We start from the raw sequence: 23,111 nt of genomic DNA on the forward strand, positions 1-23,111 counted from the left end.
TCTACCCCATCAAGTTTCAACTGAGATCACCACATTGGGTGGCAGAGTGGCACAGCGGTTATCATATGCTAATATAGTGCCAGTGACCTGGGTTCAATTCCACCACACTCAGTAGGGAGTTTGCGCATTCCCCCTGTGACTATGGGTTTCCTCTGGATGCTCTGGTTTTCTCCCACATTCCAAAAGCGTACCGGTTAGTGGCTAATTGGTTAATTGGGTATAACTGGGTGGCGCTGACTTGTTGGATCAGTAGCGCCTGTTACCATGTTGTGCCTCTAAGTAAATAAAAACAAAAATGGGACTTTGGTATTTGGTCAAAAAGATTCTTATCAAGAAGGATGTAATGCTGAGACTGTAAAGCACTGGTGAGGCCTCACTTGGACTATTGAGAGCAGTTTTGGGCCCCTTATCTCAGAAAGGATGTGCTGAAACTGGAGAGGGTTCAAAGGAGGTTCACAAAAATGATTCCATATGACGAATGATTGTCCTATGAAGAGTGCTTGAAGAGTCTGTGCCTGTACTTACCGGAATTCAGAAGAAAGAGTGGTGACCTAATTGTAACCCATCGAATGGTGAAAGGCCTTGACAGAGTGGATATGCAGAGTATGTTGGCTATGGTGGGAGAGTCTAAGACCAGAGGACACAGACTCAGAATACAAGGGTGTTCTTTTAGAATGTGTCAATGTTCTTTTAGTGTGTCAATGCAAGGAGCATTCGTAACAAGGTGGATGAATTGAATGTGCAGATAGTTATTAATGAATATGATATAGTTGGGATCACAGAGACATGGTTCCAGGGTGACCAAGGATGGGAGCTCAACATCCAGGGATATTCAATATTCAGGAGGGATAGACAGGAAAGAAAAGGAGGTGGGGTAGCATTGCTGGTTAGAGAGGAGATTAACGCAATAGAAAGGAAGGACATTAGCCTGGAGGATGTGGAATCGATATAGGTAGAGCTGCATAACACTTAGGGGCAGAAAACGCTGGTGGGAGTTGTGTACGGGCCACCTAACAGTAGTAGTGAGGTTGGGGATGGCATTAAACAGGAAATTAGAAATGCGTGCAATAAAGGAACTGTAGTTATAATGGGTGTCTTCAATCTACATATAGATTGGGTGAACCAAATTGGTAAGGGTGCTGAGGAAGAGGATTTCTTGGAATGTATGCGGGATGGTTTTCTGAACCAGCATGTCAAGGAACCAGCTAGAGAGCAGGCCATTCTAGGAAGGGTTAGTTAGCAATCTTGGCGTGCGAGGCCCCTTGGGTAAGAGTGACCATAATATGGTGGAATTCTTCATTAAGATGGAGAGTGACATAGTTAATTCAGAAACAAAGGTTCTGAACTTAAAGAAGGGTAACTTTGAAGGTATGAGACGTGAATTAGCGTGAAGATAGACTGGCAAATGATACTTAAAGGGTTGACAGTGGATATGCAATGACAAGCATTTAAAGATCGCATGGATGAACTACAACAATTGTTCATCCCAGTTTGGCAGAAGAATAAACTAGGGAAGGTAGTGCACCCATGGCTGACAAGGGAAATTAGGGATAGTATCAAGTCCAAAGAAGAAACATATAAATTAGCCAGAAATAGTGGCACACCTGAGGAATGGGAGAAATTCAGAGTCCAGCAGAGGAGGACAAAGGGCTTAATTAGGAAAGGGAAAAAAGATTATGAGAGAAAGCTGGCAGGGAACATAAAAACTGATTGTAAAAGCTTTTATAGATATGTGAAAAGGAAAAGATTGGTCAAGACAAATGTAGGTCCTTTACAGTCAGAAACAGGTGAATTGATTATAGGGAACAAGGACATGGCAGACCAATTGAATAACTACTTTGGTTCTGTCTTCACTAAGTAAGACATAAATAATCTTTCAGAAATAGTAGGGGACCGAGGGTCTAGTGAGATGGAGGAACTGAGAGAAATACATATTAGTAGGGAAGTGGTGTTAGGTAAATTGAAGGGATTAAAGGCAAATAAATCCCCAGGGCCAGATGGTCTGCATCCCAGAGTGCTTAAGGAAGTAGCCCAAGAAATAGTGGATGCATTAGTGATAATTTTTCAAAACTCCTTAGATTCTGGATTAGTTCCTGAGGATTGGAGGGTGGCTAATGTAACCCCACTTTTTAAAAAAGGAGGGAGAGAAAAACTGGGGATTTATAGACCAGTTAGACTGACATTGGTGGTGGGGAAAATGCTAGAGTCGGTTAACAAAGATGTGATAACAGCACATTTGGAAAGTGGTGAAATCATTGGACAAAGTCAGCATGGATTTGTGAAAGGAAAATCATGTCTGACGAATCTTATAGAATTTTTTGAAGATGTAACTAGTAGAGTGGATAGGGGAGAGCCAGTGGATGTGGTATATTTGGATTTTCAAAAGGTTTTTGACAAGGTCCCACACAGGAGATTAGTGTGCAGACTTAAAGCACACAGTATTGGGGGTATGGTATTAATGTGGATAGAGAATTGGTTGGCAGACAGGAAGCAAAGAGTGGGAATAAACGGGACCTTTTCAGAATGGCAGGCAGTGACTAGTGAGGTACCGCAAGGCTCAGTGCTGGGACCCCAGTTGTTTACAATATATATTAATGAATTAGACGAGGGAATTAAATGCAGCATCTCCAAGTTTGCGGATGACATGAAGCTGGGCAGCGGTGTTAGCTGCGAGGAGGATGCTAAGAGGATGCAGGGTGACTTGGATAGGTTAGGTGAGTGGGCAAATTCATGGCAGATGCAATTTAATGTGGATAAATGTGAGGTTATCCACTTTGGTTGCAAGAACAGGAAAACAGATTATTATCTGAATGGAGGCCGATTAGGAAAAGGGGAGGTGCAACGAGACCTGGGTGTCATTGTACACCAGTCATTGAAGGTGGGCATGCAGGTACAGCAGGCAGTGAAAAAGGCAAATGCTATGTTGGCATTCATAGCAAAAGGATTTGAGTACAGGAGCAGGGAGGTTCTACTGCAGTTGTACAAGGCATTGGTGAGACCGCACCTAGAGTATTGTGTGCAGTTTTGGTCCCCTAATCTGAGGAAAGACATTCTTGCCATAGAGGGAGTACAAAGAAGGTTCACCAGATTGATTCCTATGATGGCAGGACTTTCATATGAAGAAAGACTGGATCGACTAGGCTTATACTCACTGGAATTTAGAAGATTGAGTGGGGATCTTATTGAAACGTATAAAATTCTAAAGGGATTGGACAGGCTAGATGCAGGAAGATTGTTTCTGATGTTGGGGGAGTCCAGAACAAGGGGTCACAGTTTAAGGATAAAGGGGAAGCCTTTTAGAACCGAGATGAGGAAAAACTTCTTCACACAGAGAGTGGTGAATCTGTGGAATTCTCTGCCACAGGAAACAGTTGAGGCTGGTTCATTGGCTATATTTAAGAGGAAGTTAGATATGGCCCTTGTGGTTAAAGGGATCAGGGGGTATGGAGAGAAAGCAGGTACAGAGTTCTGAGTTGGATGATCAGCCACGATCATACTGAATGGCGGTGCAGGCTCGAAGGGCCAAATGGCCTACTCCTGCACCTATTTTCTATGTTTCTATGTTTCTATTCAATGGAGATGATAACTTTCTTTAGCCAAAGAGTGGTTAACTTGTGGAATTCTTTGTCACACCCAGCTGTGGAGGCCAAGTCTCGATGTATATTTAAGGCAGAGGTTGATAGATTCTTGATTGGTCAGGGCATGAAGGGATACGAGGAGAAGGTGGGAGATTGGGGTTGAGAGGAAAATTGTATCAGTCATGATGAAATGGCAGAGCAGACTCGATGGGCCAAATGGCCCAATTCTGCTCCTATGTCTTATGGAAACTAGAACCCATTGGGCCAAAATTCTCAGATAACTCACATAAACCTCTCCTTCAAATAAAGGAACATAACAGAGGAATGGCGGAAACAATCTGATAAATTTATTCTACAACGCTTATTTATGTGACAAACCAGCTAAGATCACCTCTGTATTCAGTGCCAACCATGTAGCTACTGAGAAAAGTTACACCATACTCCAGCAATAACTATGTCAACATAGGTACTGATATTCTGGCCTCTCCACCATCAAACTGACCCATTTCTTTCAGTCTGTGCAACTCTGCTGTAAAGGGTGGGTTCTCAATATAATGAACAATACATGGCATTATTATAGTCAGCAAAGAGAAGTTCAGGGGCAAGTTGAATTCTTGCTTTATTCTAAGGAACCTAACCAACATTAATAGCTTATATTTAGATCTCAAAGAAGTTCAGTAGATGACAAGAAGTAAATGAGAGGACAAACTTGCTCTGCCACCCTGCTAAAAACCCAATGGTAAGTAGCTGTGTCGCTGAGGCTTCTACTGTCTGTCCACCAAAATTATGCCAGGTGATTGTGAGAAGCTTGGCATAAACCTTAATGAACTCTTAGTTAAGTATGATTTCGATTTTAATGGCTTATCTCCGACTTCCTTCTGACTTGAAGTGGAGCACCTATGTTTACCCATTTAGGGGCATCAGTGGTCACTCCAAATATAACTCTATTCCATTCAATCAGACTAAGATATATAGAGGAACATGTTGGCTCAACGTGTATTGATTGCAGTATCTGACAGAAATCAATTCTACTTTTGTATGAATGGCTTCTGCTCCAGCCTTGAGAAATCATTCGCCCATACAGAGGCAAACTGATCTTCCTGAGTGATTTCAATATCAAAGTTAGAAAAGAGCAGTCTTCTGGTAAGGCTTGTTGACAGCGAGGAGTAGGAAAAGCTGAAGTTTATCAAGATTAGAGAGGCAATCACCGGCCACTGAAAGGCAGTCACTATCCACTACAAAAGAAAACACCTCCACCATAATTTTGTCCTCGATTGAATTTCAGTCCTCATGCCACACCTGATCAATTATAAAGGTCATAAACTGGTGAACAATGAAACCGCAAGAGAAAATGGTTATCTCAGCGAAAGTCAAAATTTTGGCAGCCTTTAATTACAAATTTCAAAAAGAGGAGGATATGCTTAAAATATCTGAAAGATCTTAGTATTGATCATCCTCATGAAAGAAATCAAATGTAATTGTAGCAACTGCAGAGGGGTCAGTGGTATCATCCCAAGGAGCCTCCTCAAACCATCTCCATGGTTTTGTTACTGTCGTGCTGTTGTTGCTTGCATTATTCTCCTGAAAATGATGGGCGTGCAATGTTGGCAGCAGAATGAAAAGAGTGGGCTGCCCATAGCAAATCCTTGAGTGTGTTAGTTGTAAATGCAAACGTTGCATTTTACTGCATGCTTTGATCTAAATGTGATAAATAATTGAATCTGATTCTAATCTGAATCTCTCTAAATTTATTATTGTCTCATTTGGCTGTTAACACAAACAATGCATTTCAAAATTCAAGTTCAAAGCAAGTTTATTATCAAAGTACGTATATGTCACCAGATACTACATAGATTTATTTTCCTGCAGGCATTCACAGTAGAACAAAAAAGTACAATAGAATCAATGAAATGACCAACAATCAATGTGCAAAAACAGACGAACCATGCAAACAAAAACTTATAATAAACAAGTAAATATGTAGATTGATAGATAAACACAAACTGAGAACGTGGTTTGTAGATTCCTTGAAAGTGAGTCCATTGTTTGTGGATCCACTTCAGTGTTGAGATGAGTGAAGTTACTGGTCCCACACTGGTTCAGGAGCCTGGTAGTTGAAGGGTAATAACTGTTCCTGAACCTGTTGGTGTGGAACCTAAGGCTCCTGTTCCTCCTTCCCAATGGCAGCAATGAGAAGAGAGCATGACCTGGCTGTTGGGGGTCCTTATGATGGATGCTACTTTCTTATGGCAGTGCTTCTTGTAGATGTGCTCAGTAGTGGGGAGGGCTTTTCCTGTGATGGACTGGGCTGTATGCATCATTTTTTGTAGGCTTTTCTGTCCTTGGGCATTGGTGTTTCTATACCAGGCCGTGATGCAATCAGTCAGGATGCTCTCCACTGTGTAGCTACAGAAATGTAGAGCTGCCATCTGAAAAAACAGTGTGGATTCAATTTGTCTGGAGGCACAATGAACATAATCATCAGCATGAGATGAACTCTGGAAGAACTACAGTGAGCAAAGTCACTCATTACATCATCACTTTCTATAGCACGCCACCAACATTGCTACCGAAAAACCTTCCAACTCACCGGTACGTTAAGCAAATCAAAGTCACAACCCTTTCCTGAGCAAATATCTCCGGAACTGAAGCTCTATTTACACTCAGTAGCTCTGCTGAGCAGGCCACTTGTCTCGCATGCCCTACGCCAATTCAGAAATTATCACTCCATTCTCAGGTCTGTCCTAGGGAAAAGATTACCAATTGCCAGAAGAATCCATTCAAGGAAGCCCTCAAAACCTCCTCTAGGTGGTGTGACATCCCCACCGACTTGAAGGAATTGCTGAAAGTGGGGAACAAATGTTCGATTGACATAGGGAGCACCCAGGAACGTAATATGAAACACTGCTACACGCAGTGCTGAAATAATGACACGGAGTCGGTGAGCTGCAGTTGCAAAAGAGATTTATTCAAACTTCGCGGCCTTGCTTTAAAGCCTTCCTGATCCCTCCCTCCCCGGGCGGGAATACTGTAGAGGGCATGTATTCACAGTCCCGTCCCGCACGTGGGCTTTTCCCCTTGCTGGTGAAGCAGGCTTGGTGCCCTCTTTGGGACTGGCCTCAATGTCGGCGCGCTCCGCTTTGTGAGCCGGTTCAAGTGCGCTGGGAAGTGGGTCGCCACATAACCCCCTCCCCATAACCGGTGATACACCCCCCAATGTCCACAGTCTGGGCCGGACTCTGTTTGGGAGGTCTGGCTCTGCGCCGCGGTGCCTGAATCTCGACCAGCTACGCCAAGTCTGCATGGGGCGGTTTGAGTCGGTCCACCGTGAAAACCTCCTCTTTCCCCCCAATGTCCAGCACGAATGTGGACCCGTTGTTTCTGATCACCGTAAACGACCCCTCGTAGGGCCATTGTAGCGGTGCCCGATGTCCGCCCCGTCGTACAAAAACGAAGTTACAGTTTTGCAGGTCTTTGGGTACGCAGGTCGGGTTCTGCCCATGCTGCGAAGTGGGTATGGGGGCCAGGTTGCCGAGCCTCTCACGTAGTCTGCCCAGGACTGCTGCGGGTTCTTCCTCTTGCCCCCTTGGGGCTGGTATGAACTCTCCTGGGATGACCAGGGGTGCGCCGTACACCAACTCAGCTGACGAGGTGTGCAGATCGTCTTTGGGCACCGTGCGGATTCCGAGCAGGACCCAGGGAAGCTCGTCCACCCAGTTAGGTCCTCTCAGGCGGGCCATGAGAGCCGACTTCAGGTGACGGTGGAAACGCTCCACTAGTCCGTTCGACTCTGGGCAGTAGGCAGTTGTGTGGTGCAGCTGTGTCCCCAAAAGGCTGGCCATAGCTGACCACAGGCTGGAAGTGAACTGGGCGCCGCTGTCGGAGGTAACGTGGGCTGGTACACCAAAACGAGATACCCAGGTGGCAATCAGTGTCTGGGCGCAAGATTCAGAGGTGGTGTTGGTGAGCGGGACCGCCTCTGGCCATCTTGTGAACCGGTCCACGATAGTCAGGGGGTGCCGCGCTCCTCGTGACACTGGCAGGGGACCCACGATATCCACATGAATGTGGTCGAAACACCGGCGGGTGGGGTGGAACTGCTGCGGCAGAGCTTTGGTGTGTCGCTGCACCTTGGCTGTTTGGCAGTGCATGCACGTTCTGGCCCATTCACTGACCTGCTTGCGGAGTCCTTGCCAAACAAATCTGTTGGAGACCATCCAGACGGTTGTCCTGATGGAGGGGTGCGCTAAGTTGTGAATGGAGTTGAAAACGCGCCGCCGCCAGGCTGTCGGAACGACGGAACGGGGTTGGGCGATGGTGACATCACAGAGTAGGGTCCTCTCACCTGGGCCTACGGGGAGGTCCTGGAGCTGCAAACCAGAGACTGCAGTCCTGTAACTAGGGATCTCCTCATCTGCCTGCTGCACCTCCGCCAGTGCTTCATAGTCTACCCCTTGGGAAAGGGCATGAATGTTAGGGCAGGAGAGGGCGTCCTTTCCCGAGACATGCTGGACATTCGTCATGTATTCGGAGATGTAGGACAGATGTCACTGCTGGCGGGACGACCAGGGGTCGGATGCTTTCGTGAACGCAAAGGTAAGCGGTCGGTGGTCTGTGAACGCGGTGAAGGGCCTACCTTCTAAGAAGTACCTGAAATGCCGGATTGCCAGGTATAGCGCCAACAGTTCCCAGTCGAAAGCACTGTATTTGAGCTCGGGTGGTCGTAGGCATTTGCTGAAAAACACCAGGGGTCGCCAGCGACCCTCGATGAGTTGTTCCAACACTCCACCGACTGCCGTGTTAGATGCGTCTACTGTGAGGGCGGTAGGGACGTCCGTTCTGGGGTGCACTAGCATCGTGGCGTTTGCCAAGGCTTCTTTGGTTTTAACGAAAGCGGTGGCGGACTCCTCGTCCCAGGTAATGTCCTTGCCCTTATCCGACATCAGGGCGAACAGGGGGTGCATGATTCGGGCAGCTGAAGGGAGGAAGCGGTGGCAGAAATTCACCATACCCACGAATTCCTGAAGGCCTTTGATTGTGCTGGGTCGGGGGAAATGGCGGACCGCGTCTACCTTGGCGGGCAGAGGGGTTGCCCCGTCTTTAGTAATCCTGTGGCCCAGGAAGTCGATGATGTCGAGCCTGAACTGGCATTTGGCCGGGTTGATTGTTAGATCGTATTCACTCAGTCGGGCGTAGAGTTGATGGAGATGGGACAGATGCTCCTGACGACTGCTGCTGGCTATGAGGATGTCGTCCAAATAGATGAAAGCGAAGTCCAGGTCACGTCCCACCACGTCCATTAACCGCTGAAACATCTGTGCGGCATTCTTTAGGCCGAACGGCATGCGGAGGAACTCGAAAAGGCCGAAAGGGGTGATGAGTGCCATTTTGGGGACGTCGTCCGGATGCATCGGGATTTGATGGTACCCCCAGACGAGGTCTACCTTGGAGAAGATCTGTGCGCCGTGCAGGTTTGCTGCAAAGTCCTGAATGTGCAGCACAGGGTAGCGGTCCGGTGTTATAGCCTCATTCAGCCTGCGGTAATCGCCGCATGGTCTCCAGCCCCCCGTTGCTTTGGGCACCATGTGCAGGGGGGAGGCCCATGGGCTGTCAGACTGCCGTATGATCCCCAGTTCCTCCATCCGCTTGATCTCCTCCTTTGCCAGTCGGAGTTTGTCCGGGGGAAGCCTTCGAGCACGGGCGTGGAGGGGTGGTCCTTGTGTCGGGATGTGGTGCTGTACGCCATGTCTAGGCATGGCTGCCGTGAACTGCGGTGCCAGAACCGATGGGCAATCCACCAGGACTCTGGTGAAGTCATTGTCGGACAGCGTGATGGAGCCGAGGTGTGGGGCCGACAACTGGGCTTCATCCAGGGAGAACGTTTGAAAGGTCTTGGCGTGGACCAGTCTCTTCCTTGGCAGGTCGACCAGTAGGCTGTGAGCCCGCAAAAAATCCGCTCCCAGGAGCAGTTGGGCTACGGCGGCCAGTGTGAAGTCCCACGTGAACCGGCTGGAGCCAAACTGTAGCCGCATCGTATGGGTGCCATAAGTCCTCACTGTGCTGCCATTCGCGGCCATCAGGGTGGGACCCGGTTCTCTGTTGTGGGTGTCATAACTTGTCGGAGGTAAGACGCTGATCTCGGCTCCGGTGTCGACCAAAAAGCGGCGTCCCGACTGCTTGTCCCAGACATACAGGAGGCTATCCTGATGGCCAGCCGCCATAGCCATCAGCAGCGGCAGGCCCTGGCGTTTCCCAGGAACTTGCAGGGCGGGCAACAGTGGCGGGCTTCTACGCCCCACCGCTGGTGGTAGAAGCACCATTGTTCATTGGTCTCCTCACCCCTGCCTCTGGGGTTAGCAGGCTCTGCGGCCGGGCTTGGTCTGGTTTGCTGCTGGAAGGGTGGCCTGGTGATCTGTGCGATGGACGCCCCACTCTCCTTCTTGGCTTTCCACAGCGCGTTCGCCCGGGCCGCCACCTTCCGGGGGTCACTGAAATCCGCATCGGACAGCAGCAGGCATATGTCCTCGGGCAGCTGCTCCAGGAATGCCTGCTCAAACATGAGGCAGGGCTTGTGACCTCCGACCAGGGACAGCATCTCGTTCATCAAAGCCAACGGTGGCCTGTCCCCCAAACCATCCAGGTGCAGTAAGTGGGCAGCTCGCTCGTGCCGCGAGAGTCCGAAAGTCCTTTTGAGCAGGGCTTTGAATTCTGTGTATTTGCCATCCTCCGGGGACAACTGTATGAACTCCTCAACCTGGGCGGCTGTCTCCTGGTCGAGGGAGCTCACCACGTAGTAGTAACGTGTGGCATCCGAAGTTATCTGCCGAATGTGGAATTGGGCTTCTGCTTGCTGGAACCATAGGTGAGGTCGCATCAACGAAACTGCATGAACAGATGCGACGTCGTTCATCTCTGGTCCAAATATCGTTTGGGCCGTTGGGGTCACCAATTGTAGTGGTGTGCTACATGCAGCGCTGAAATAACGACACGGAGTCGGTGAGCTGCAGTTGCAAAAGAGATTTATTCAAACTTCGCGGCCTCGCTTTAAAGCCTTCCTGATCCTGCCCTCCCCGGGCGGGAATGCTGTATTTACAGTCCCGTCCCACGCGCAGGCTTTTCCCCCTGCTGGTGAAGCAGGCTTGGCACCGTCTTTGGGACCGGACTCAATGCCGGCGCGCGCCGCTTTGTGAGCCGGTTCGAGTGCGCTGGGAAGTGGGTCGCCACAACACCAGAAAAATCACATCCTCACAAACTACTACCTTCCCAACTTCTCAATTACCTCTTGCCCTACCTGTGGTGAACTCAGTGGGGCCCTTACAAAACCTCAACAACCACCTCAGATACCGCAGTACTAGAGTTAAAAGTTTCTTGATTTAATCTTAAAAAGCCATGTATTAATCCAGTGATTATACCCTCAGGTTTTAGATTCCTTCACTAGTGCAATCTGTTTCTCCAAATCATCCTATATATTTTAAAGATCTTAACCTTATAGTGTTATATAATACCAAGGAAGTTTATGTAGGTAGCCTCGGGTCAATCATCTACAAGCTCAAGTTCCTCTCCTGAAGCATATGCTCAAAGATGAGCCAAGCTCTGCAGAAGGAATCCAACAAAAGCTGTGCAATTCTGAAGTATCACTCTCTCTCTGTAGTACTGCAGACCTCTTAAGACAAAGGCCAAGGTTCCATCCAGAGTTCCTCCAGCAGCTTGCTCTTGAAGCAGTTTTATCTTCTATATTTCATTATTTTGGCAACACTTCATTAGGAGTTTGAGGAGATTTGCCATGTCATCAAATACATTTGCAAATTTCTACAGATGCACCGTGGAGAACATTCATCACTGTCTGGTATTGTGCTGGGGGCCACTGCACAGGACTGAAATAAGCTGCAGAAAGTTGTAAGCTGAGTCAGCTCCACCATGGCACTAGCCTCCGTAGAATTCAGAACATCTTCAAGGAGCAATGCCCCAAAAAGTGTCGTCCATCATTAAGGACCTCTATCACCCAGGACATGTCCTCTTCTCATTGCTACCATCAGGGAGGAGGGACAGGAGCCTGAAGGCACACACTCAATGATTCAGGAACAGCTTCTTCCCCACTGCCATCCGATTTCTGAATGGACATTAAACCCTCACTACTTTATTTTTAATTTTTATTTTTGCACTACTTATTTAATTGACTTTTTTTATATATATACTTACAGTAATACACATTTTTTCTTTTTATTATGTATTGCATTGTACAGCTGCTGCAAAAACAACAGATTTCACAATATATTCTGATTATTTGGAGAAAATAAGGAGCTTAAGAAGAATGATGGCGCCAAACGGCGATTCCTTTGCTTGCATCTTTGGAAACAGCTCTATTTCCACCTTTAATATCTTTATTTTTCCCTTTCAAGGTTCTGGATTTACATGCAGGTTTCGGTTCTTTGTGGGAATGGGACACGTTCTCGCTGTTCCACTACTGCCCGTTATTCGACATGCCTAGGGTTTGGCCTGAGAGTCTTGATCGTGTTCGGAAGCCTAAGATCTCGGGGCTCCGGAGACGGGCAGATTGAGGGTCGGTTTCACGGCCGGAGACTCGTGTGTCGTTGGGGAAGTCAGAAAATCATTCGCTGTGTGCCCGAAGACCCGAGGTCTTTGTGATCTTCGGACACAGAGCTTGGAAACAGCGACAAAATGGACTTTTAACATCGTGAACCAGCGGGCTGTTGTTATGTCTCACGCTCGCTGTGAAAATGGGGGACACCTCCCTCTCCCTTGCCAGGGAGAGAGAGAACCTGTGGTTTGTCGAATGTCGGATGAAATGTGAAGCCTTTGGGGTAACTTTGGTCTGTGTCTTTGCTATTGCTTAGCACACACTTGGACTTGGTGATGGTACCGATGTGCATTTTTTTTGCTTGTTGTGGGGGGGGGGTGGTGATCGTGCTGGCTGCTGCTTAGGCATGGGAGGAGGGAGCTGGGGGGGTACTTTGGGGTTCTCATGTTTAACTGTCTTTGGGACACTCCTCTTTTTTCATGGATGTTTGTGAAGAAAAAACATTTATCTGACATTAAATTTGACCTTTGAACCTCTGAATCTGCTGGAAGAATGCATTAAAGTGCTGTTCAAGCTTGTGCACTGGCTCACTCTTCCATTACTGTTGCTATTGTTTTAATCAGATGCATTGTCTTTCATATGAATAGCTGGAGCAGTATTCACAGAATGCAAATTATGTGCCTCGTTTGTGCTGTCAGACAAATGGTGTAGTGGAGACAATTAATTTTCCTTTATGTACCTATTCCACTACTGACTGTTGAGCCTGCAGTAATTTCTCTTTTGTCGTTTTCTATCCTCTCCCGGGGTTTACAGTAATGGCACAACAGGAGAGATTAAGGTTAAAATTATGCTGACAATATTTTGCTGCATTCATAGTGAGCCCAAGAAAAGGCATACATTGCGTTATCTGACTTTGATCTGTTCAACTCAATGAGCAGAACATTGTAGGTGTGCACAGGTAGGAATCACAGGACAATTTCAGCACTATTTTGTGTTCGTTCTTGGGAGGTGGGCTTTAGTGTTATGTCACTGGGCATAAAGTCAAGAACAAGGATGGAACGAATGACACTTACTTATTCAAGACAAACTATACTCAACTAATAGCAATAACAACATACCAACAATCTTTCTATGTTTGTATGTGCAATTCTTTAAATATATACATAGTAAGATACTGCTCCCTTTTTTAAAAAAGTAACAAACTATGTAAACTATCAACCAACTATGCATAATAAAAGATTGTGTCATTCTTTTTTGTGCGGGGGAGGGGTGGTTTATTATTTCCCTCTGAACTAGTATTTCATTTTTTTCGGTGGCTATCTAGAGAAGATAAATGAATCCTTGAACCTTTGTAAATATATATTCATAGTTACTAATTTAATGGGAAATTTATAATTTTCTTAGCTCTCTCAACTCAATGCAGGAAACTCAAGATGTTTGCTGTATTCATTCTAGGAACTGGTAATTCTCATTGATTATTTCTCCAATTACACTTTGTTGGAGCATTTTTTGGGGTTAGCACATATAGCAAGTAATTTCAGCAACTGGCTTCAACCAACAATCTTCAGATTTGGATATGAACTATAGATTAAATCTAAAATGCAGCCCTGAATAATAGGTTTCTCAGACAATGAATCACAGTAAATTGGAAGACACCACAGGTAATTGGAACACCAGACAATGCTGATTAAATTCGTTATTTAGGTGTCATTTTGGTGTCTGTCCTGTGAATTTGAAGACGGGGGTGTAAGGTGGTGTGCAGTTCAAAGAAAGCATTGTAAATGTGGAATTGTCCTTTGATCTTTAGCAGATAAAATGTCATGTAGAGTTGGGTCAGGCAAACCTCTTGCTCCAAAAGGGTCTCTTTCTTTCTCTCTCTCTTTTTTCTCTCTCTCTCTCTCCCTCTCCCTCTTGCACGCTCTCTCTCTCTTTCTCTCGTGATTCCAAAAGGCTGTCAGCTTATTTGTGAAAAGACCAGTTTTCATATTTACCAACTGTGTCTCTCTGGTGCCTTTGTTCACACAACAGGCTTCATACATAACTAATCTCACACCCTGTACTCCAATTGTTACTTTGACTCTGCATAATATTTAATACAATTGAATTACATATTTTCTAATATCAACTATAATAGCAATATCTGACAATTGAAATAATCTTGTTACAACCCACCTCTTTTACCCTGTGTCAAGCTTCTCATCTTCCACATTGTCTGTGGATTCTAACAATATCATAGACATCAACATGGGATTCTAACAAACCATCTGCCTCCTTCCATCCAAATATTTTTTGGTGCCTTCATCCACACTGATGGTTGTGAATAACTATTCACACTAAATCAAACCCAATTTAGCCTGCTCCAGATATCCTTCAGACATTTCTATGGCAGGTGATACATATCCAGACCCACAGTACCAATGCGTATCCTAATGCATTCTTAGATTGAATTTGACTGTATTGCCACTGTCCTCCTCTTCAAGGATGCCACAGATTATCCAGTTCCAGCTTTGGATAGTCCTCCAGCAGAACAGTTCTATGACTTTGCTCCCTTCTCACCAAAGATTATTTTCATACCAGGCTACAGTGCAAGTGCCGTACACTGAGGTTTCCATAGCATCCAAGGCAAGGCTCATGCCTTTAGCACGCATGTGACTTTTATCTGTCCCCACTGGTATTCAGGGGTCTACTGGTTTCCCATTGAACTTGCCCATGAAGAAGCCTCACTGTCATTATGAGGTCTAAGGGCTTGTTTTCTGATGGTGCCTCATAATGATGCTGTTACTGAAGATGTTTCACATTGTCCAGTGCCACCACCATGCTGACGGCTATTCTACATGCTCCTTTGAACATTAGGGTGTAAGCAAATTTTTTCCTGAATTCCCCCTTTCACCATCTCACACACACTAAACAGTCCAACAGCAGCTGTTTGTTATATGCTGTGTCATATGACATGGGCAGTCATGATCTTTCCATGGCCATGATTGTCCTTGGCAGATTCTTCTACAGAGGTGGTTTGCCATTGCCTTCTTCCAGGAAGAGTCTTCACAAAACAGATGACCCCAGTTCTCTTCAGAGATTATCTGCCTGGCCTCAGTGGTCATATAACCAGAATTTGTGATGTGCACCAGCTGTTCATCTGACCATCTACCATCTGCTCCCATGACATCACATGACCCTGATCGGGGGTGAAGCAGGTTCGCCACCTTGCCCAAGGGTGATCTGCGAGCTAGCAGAGGAAAGAAGCGCCTCACATCTCCTTTGGTGGAGACATATTTCCACCCCCTCAGCAGCCAACCTAAAAGTGTCTATACTGCATTAGTCAGATTGTGTTGACCCCTGTTTGCAAATGCTAAACTTAGTTTACTTCTCCCTTCACATTGTCTTTGCAAGATCTTGTCTGTGGTTAGTGGTACCAGCAAACTCAGCGACATCTGATATTTCTGGGGCTCTACTGCCAACAATGAGATAAGCTTTACTCTTTTCACCTAACGTCAGATTTTCCATTCTGTAACCTCCCCTTGACCTACAACAATATTTATTACTTCCAAGTATATTCATACTCATTCCATGTGCAGTTCAGATGGGTGAATCTTTTAGTACTTCAGAGCTCATGGACGTAACTGGCTGGAGTGTTCACCAATATCTTTAACCTCTTGCTTCGGCAGTCTTAGGTACCCGCCTGCTTCAAGCAGGCTTCAATTATACCGGTGCCCAAGAAGAACATGCTGTCCGGCCTCAATGACGATCATCCAGTAGCGCTAACATTCATTGTGATGAAGTTCTTTGGGATGCTGTTGATGAAACATATCAACTCCTGCCTGAGAAGCAACTTGGATCCGCTCCAATTTGCCTGCTGGAGCAACAGGTCAACATCGGATGCTATTTCACTGGCTCTTCGCGCAACCCTGGAACAGTAGAACAACGAGGATGCATACATCAGGATGCTGTCATTGACTACAGCTTGGTGTTCAGTACTATAATCCCCTCAAAACTAATCAACAAGTTTCCAGACCAAGGCTTCGATACCTCCTTGTGCAACAGGATCCTTGATTTCCTTGCTTGTAGACTCTGGTCAGTTTAGATAGGCAACAACATCTCCTCCACAATCTCCATCAGCACAGGTGCACCACAAGGTTGTGCACTTAGTCACCTGATCTACTAACTTTCTATACTCATGACTATGAGGCTAAGCACAGTATCAATGCCATATTTAAGTTTGCTGACTGCACCAAAAGTGGTGACAAATCAGCATATGGAAGGGAGATTGAAGATCTGGCAGAATGGTGTCACAGAAACAACCTCTCATTCAATATCAACAAGGCCAAGGAGATGATTATTGACATCAGGAGAAAGAAACCAGAGGTCCATGAGCCAGTTCTCATATAGAGATCTGAGGTGGAGAGGGTCCGCAATTTTAAATTCCTCAGTGTTATCATTTGTGAGGATCTGTCATGGGTCCAGCACGTAAGTGCCATTACAAGAAAAAAAGAATCAATGGCAGTGCCTACACTTTCTTGGAAGTTTGTGAGGTTTCGGCATGTCATCTAAAACTTCGACAAACTTCTATAGGTATGTGGTGGAGAGTATATTGACTGGTTGCATCATGGCCTGGTATGGAAACACCAATCCCCATAAATGGAAAAGCCTACAAAAAGTAGTGAATGTGGTCAGGTCATTAGGGACCCTCACCAACCAGGTCATGCTCTCTTCTCACTGCTCTCATCAGGAAGAAGGTACACACACCTCAGGACTCACACCACCAGGTTCAGGAACAGTTACTATCCCTCAACCATCAGGCTCTTGAACCGAAGGGGATAACTTCACTTAACTTCACTTGTCCCATCACTGAAATGTTCCCACAACCCATGAACTCACTTTCAAGTGCTCTTCATCTCATGTTTTTGATATGTATTGTTTACTTATTTATTATTTTTTCCTTTTTGTATTTGTACAGTTTCTGCACAATGATTGTTTATCTGTCCTTTTGGGTGCAGTCTTCCTGTTGTGTTTCCAGTATTCACTCTGGATGCATGCAAGAAAATGAATCTGAGGATTTTATATGGTGACACAAAACAGTAAGATATAGACCATTTGTGCTCTGGCATTTCGTCATGGCTGATCCATTTTTCCTCTCAGCCGCAAAATCCTGCCTTTAACCTGCATCCCTTCATGCCCTGACCAATCAATAATTTATCAGTCTCTGCCTTAAATATACATAAAGACTTAGCCTCCACAGCTATGTGTGGCAATGAATTTCACAGATTGACCGCTCACTGGCCAAAGAAATTCCTTCTCATCACCATTCTAAAAGAATGCCCCTCTATTCTGAGGCTGTGTACTCTGGTCTTAGGCTCTCCCACCATAAGAAACATCATCCCACATCCGCTCTATCAAGGCCTTCTAACATTCAATAGGCTTCAATTAGGTCACTCCTCGTTCTTCTGAATTCCAGTGAATACAGGCCCAGAGACATCAAACGTTCTTCATATAGCAAGCCGTTCAATCCTGCCATCATTTTCGTGAACCTCCTTGAAACCCTCTCCAGTTTCAGAATATCTTTTCTAAGATAGGGACCTAGAACTGCTCACAATAATCCAAACAAGATCTCACTGGTGCTTTATAAAATCTCAACATTACATCCTTGCTTTTATTTTCTAGTCCTCTTGAAATGAATGCAAGCATTGCATTTCCCTTCCTCACCACAGACTTAACCTGCAAATTAACCTTTAGAGAATCCTGCAGAAGGACTCCCAAGTTCATGTATGTACTTTGATAATAAATTTACTTACAAATCTGACCTATGATATCTGTCTTAGAAACATAGAAAACCTACAGCACTATACAGGCCCTTCAGCCCACAATGCTGTGCCAAGTACGTACTTACTTAGAAATTACCTAAGGTTACCCATAGCCCTCTATTTTTCTAAGCTCCATGTACCTATCCAGCAAACTCATAAAAGAACCTATCGTATCCGCCTCCACCAACGTCGTCGGCAGCCCATTCCACGCACTCACCACTCTGCGTAAAATAACTTACCCCTGACATCTCCTACTTCCAAGCACCTTAAAACTGTGCCCAATCGTGTGGGAAAAGTCCACACGATCAATGACTCTCATCTTGTTTTGTCTCCTTCTTTCTGTTCTTGTCGCTGTTTTCAGTAGAGAAAGCCTCTCTTTAACCTTACATTTAATTGTGATCTTGTACATCTTCATGCAACAATATCCCATCATTGCTGGTAATAGAAACTGTTTTATTGTTCACTAGGATAAGTATGAATGGTTGAGGTACCATCAAAGCACAAATTACAGATGACAATTAATACTGAACTACTCTGACAGTCTATCAAATGACAATCCATATGATTAACATACATTTTAAAGCCAAACTTAAATTTATTCATAAACATCTCCAAATATTTATTGCTCCTCCCAGCTGGAATTCATAATACCCTATATGGTTATGGACTGGATGGAAGCCATTTTGTAACATGGAAAGCACGATTAAAGTTAAAACTGAAATCCCTTTGATTTAGACACTCCACTGTGATCGATAAACATCCAGCCGTTGGCATTGAATGTCCAATGGGGTTCAAAGGCTACAATTACGGAAATTATTTTTCCTCTAACACTTCACAGTTAACAATTAAAATATTGCATCATACAAAAAGTTGGAGGAACTCAAGAAGTTTAGGCAGTGTCTATGGAGTAAATGGACTGCCGACATTTCAGGTTGAAACGCTTCACCTGGAGTGATGAAGGGTCTCAAACTGAAACATTGTTGATTTCCATCCACCATTGCTGCCTGACCGAATAAGTTCCTTCAACTTTTTATGCGTTGCTCCAGATTATAGCATCTGCAGTCTTTTGTTGCATGTATGATGTGATATCTCATTAAGTAAAATAAGATCCCTTTCTATTTTCTTCTCAATTCCCGGAGAAGGAAGCTGCCACCGTGCCTGGAGAATGTTACCCAGGTTTTCTGCATCTTCAATATAGACTTCGACTATGGAATTCTTTCAGCCTTATAGATTTTATGTTCTGTGCTGTTCACCCAACCTTTCTCATTTTTTTGTGTGCAGGGGAGGAGGATTTGGGGGTCGATGTGCCTGTTCTGTTTTTGTTTGTTTTTTGTGTGGGGAGGTAGGATTTGGGGGCTGATGATTATGCTGGCATTCTTTTCTGTCTTGGTTTCATGGCTATCTGGAGAAGAAGAATTTCAGAGTTGTATACTTTGATAATAAATGAACCTTTAAACCTTTGAACTTTAATATTCATCACCATAATTTGTCAACTCCTCTCATATCCATGTAGCTTTACAGCAATCCCAAAGCAAGAAATTTGGTGTTTGAGAGAGGGAGTTATGTAGACCTTCACTAAATGTGCAACTCTAACATCACTTCACCCATCTTACCTGTCCAATATTGCACATTTTGTTTTCACATTTCATCTCAAGTGTGCACAGACCAGTAAGAATGTTTTTGCCATCACCATGATGGAAATTGTCCAATACAGCATAGAATGTGTGTGTGTGTGTGTGTGTGTGTGTGTGTGTGTGTGTGTGTGTGTGTGTGTGTGTGTGTGTGTGTGTGTGTGTGTGTGTGTGTGTGTGTGTGTGTGTGTGTGTGTGTGCACGCGCACGTGTGTTTTTTAGTTCAGTACCTTTTAATAAACCTGCAGAGCTGGCAACATTGTGGAGTAGATTTTTGAACATAGGATATAGAACATTACAATACACAACAGGCCCTTCAGCTCACAATGTTGTGTCAATAATTTAATCTACTCCAAAATCAATTTAACCCCTTCCTCCCACAAGGACATCCATTTCTTCCATGTGTCTCTCTATGAGTTTCTTAATTATCCCCAATGTATCTGCCTCTACCACTACGCACAGTATGTTCCACATATCTACCACTCTCTGTGTAAATAAAACCTCTGAACTCCACCTTATACTTCCCTCCCAACATCTTAAAGCTTGCCCCTTGCATTAGCGATGTTTGCCCTTGGAATACATCTGTGGGACTGTCCACTAAATCTATCCCTCTTACCATTTTATACACCTCTATCAAATCACGTTTCATCCTCCTTCTCTACAAAAGGAAAAGTCTTAGCTCGTTCAGTCTTCCCTCATAAGACATGCTTTCTAATCCAGGCAGCGTTATGGTAAATCTCCTCTGAAAGTGTAATCTCTCTCTCTCTCCAGTTGTTTATATCCATTGTCACTAATGAAGATATTTTTACACTATCACACAAAGATCTACCACAAATTCTTTTCCGTCAGCTTTGTACTCAATTGGCACAATAGCACAAGTCACATTGCAGCTTCTCTGTGCTTATCACTTAAATCCACAAATCCACTATAAGCAAACTTCTCCTTATTTAAGAAACAATCAAATCCACTCCAAATACATCTGAACTATGAAACTATGAAACTAGGTAACTATGAAAATGGACAAGGGAGAGCCAGTGGATGTAGTGTACCTGGATTTCCAGAAAGCTTTTGATAAAGTCCCACATAGGAGATTAGTGGGCAAAATTAGGGCACATGGTATTGGGGCAGAGTACTGACATGAATTGAAAATTGGCTGGCTGACAAGAAACAAAGAGTAGTGATTAATGGGTCCCTTTCGGAATGGCAGGTTGTGACCAGTGGGGTACCACAAGGTTTGGTGCTGGGTCTGCAGCAGTTTACAATATACATTAATGATTTAGATGAAGGAATTAAAAGTAACATTAGCAAATTTGCTGATGACACAAAGCTGGGTGGCAGTGTGAAATGTCAGGAGGATGTTATGAGAATGCAGGGTGACTTGGACAGGTTGGGTGAGTGGGCAAATGTATGGCAGATGCAGTTTAATGTGGAGAAATGTGAGGTTATCCACTTTGGTGGCAAGAACAGGAAGGGAGGTTACTATCTAAATGGAGTCAAGTTAGGAAAAGGGGAAGTACAATGAGATCTAGGTGTTCTTGTACATCAGTCAATGAAAGCAAGCATGAAGGTACAGCAGGCAGTGAAGAAAGCTAATGGCATGCTGGCTTTTATAACAAGAGGAATTGAGTATAGGAGTAAAGAGGTCCTTTTGCAGCTGTACAGGGCCCTGGTGAGACCCCACCTGGAGTATTGTGTGCAGTTTTGGTCTCCAAATTTGAGGAAGGACTTTCTTGCTATTGAGGGAGTGCAGCGTAGGTTCACAAGGTTAATTCCTGGAATGGCAAGACTGTCATATGTTGAAAGATTGGAGCGACTGGGCTTGTACACACTGGAATTTAGAAGGATGAGAGGGGATCTACTTGAAACATATAAGATTATTAAGGGATTGGACACACTGGAGGCAGGAAGCATGTTCCCGCTGATGGGTGAGTCCAGAACTAGGGGCCACAGTTTAAGAATAAAGGGTAGGCCATTTAGAACAGAGATGCGGAAAAACTTTTTCACCCAGAGAGTGGTGGATATGTGGAATGCTCTGCCCCAGAAGGCAGTGGAAGCCAAGTCTCTGGATGCATTCAAGAGAGAGTTAGATAGAGCTCTTATAGATAGCGGGGTCAAGGGATATGGGGAGAGGGCAGGAACGGGGTACTGACTGTGTATGATCAGCTATGATCACAGTGAATGGTGGTGCTGGCCTACTCCTGCACCTACTGTCTATTGTCTATTGAACTACAGTGGTCTCAAATGATTTGTAAAAGCCAATTTTATAATAATTATCATTTTAATTATCATATAATCATTTTGAATATCATTCAGGCGTTATCACAACACACTTCAACAAACTGAGCAACTGGTTTCACTTTATTATTCAAGGAAGGACATAGGGATAATGCAGGGAAAGTACGAGCCAGTTCATCTCACATCAGTGATAGGGAAACCATTGGAGGAGCTTCTTAGAGATGAGATTTATGAACATTTGGAAAAGGGGATTTAAGGGTTGATGATTATGCTGCCTTTCTTATCTTTCTTGGTTTCATTGCTCCTCAGAGAAGAATTTCAGAGTTTATACATTGATAATAAATGAGCCTTTGAACCTTTGATTAGGGAGAGTTGGTATGGCTTTGTGCAAGGGAGAATATGTCTTACAAACTTGATTGAGATTTTTGAGGAGGTGACAGAGGGAACTATTGAGATAGGGCAGTGGACATTTGCTACATGGCTTTGAGTAAGCTGTTTGAAAAGGTCCCTCATGAGAGGCTCATTCAGAAAATTAAGGTGCACGGATCCACTGTGAATTGTCTGTTTGGATTCAGAATTGGCTTGCCTATGGAAGATTGAGGGTAGTGGCAGAAGGGTAATATTCTGGCTAGAGGTCTGTAACCAGTGGTGTTCCATAGGCACCAGCAGTGGAGTACCTGGTGTTTGTGGTATAATAACTTGGATGAAACTGCAGATGCATGGGTAAGGAAGTTTGCAGATGACACAAAGGGTGGTGTAATGTGAACGGTGTAGAGGGCTGTCAAAAAATACAGCAGAATATAGGCCAGTAACTTATATGGTCAAAGAAATGGCAGATGCAATTTATTTTGAGCGAGGTGTGATGTTGCATGTTGGGAGGCCAAATATGAAGAGAAAGTAAACAGTTAATGGCAGGACCCTCAACAGCGATGATATACAGAGGACTTGGGGTCCAAGTCACTAAAAGGGCCCATGCAAGTAGATAGGCTGATAAAGAAAACATAAGGCGTTCTTGTGTTTATTTGTCAAGGCAAAAACTCTGGTTAGGATATATCTGGAGTGTTGGCATTCAGTTCTGGTCTCCCCATTATAGGAAGGATGTTGATGCTCTGGAGAGGCTGTAGAAGACATTTACCAAGATGATGCCTGGACTAGAGGGCAGGTGCTACAATGAGAGATTGGCCAAGCTTGGATTGTTTCCTCTGAAGAGACAGAGGATGAGGGAAAACTAGATAAAAGTTGATAAAATAATGAGAGATATACATAGCAACACCCACAAAATGCTGGTGGAACACAGCAGGCCAGGCAGCATCTATAGGGAGAAGCACTG

At 44.8% G+C, this 23,111-nt stretch overlaps 1 protein-coding gene across 2 annotated transcripts in view; it reads right to left on the reverse strand.

Annotated features, from left to right (window-relative positions):
• LOC140734215 (phosphatidylinositol 3,4,5-trisphosphate 5-phosphatase 2-like) overlaps positions 1-23,111 on the reverse strand; it is a 209,514-nt gene that overhangs the window by 144,590 nt on the left and 41,813 nt on the right. The gene's annotated exons all lie outside the window — the stretch shown is intronic.

This window comes from Hemitrygon akajei, chromosome 10 (assembly GCF_048418815.1).
Source record: "Hemitrygon akajei chromosome 10, sHemAka1.3, whole genome shotgun sequence".
NCBI classification, from domain to species: domain Eukaryota; kingdom Metazoa; phylum Chordata; class Chondrichthyes; order Myliobatiformes; family Dasyatidae; genus Hemitrygon; species Hemitrygon akajei.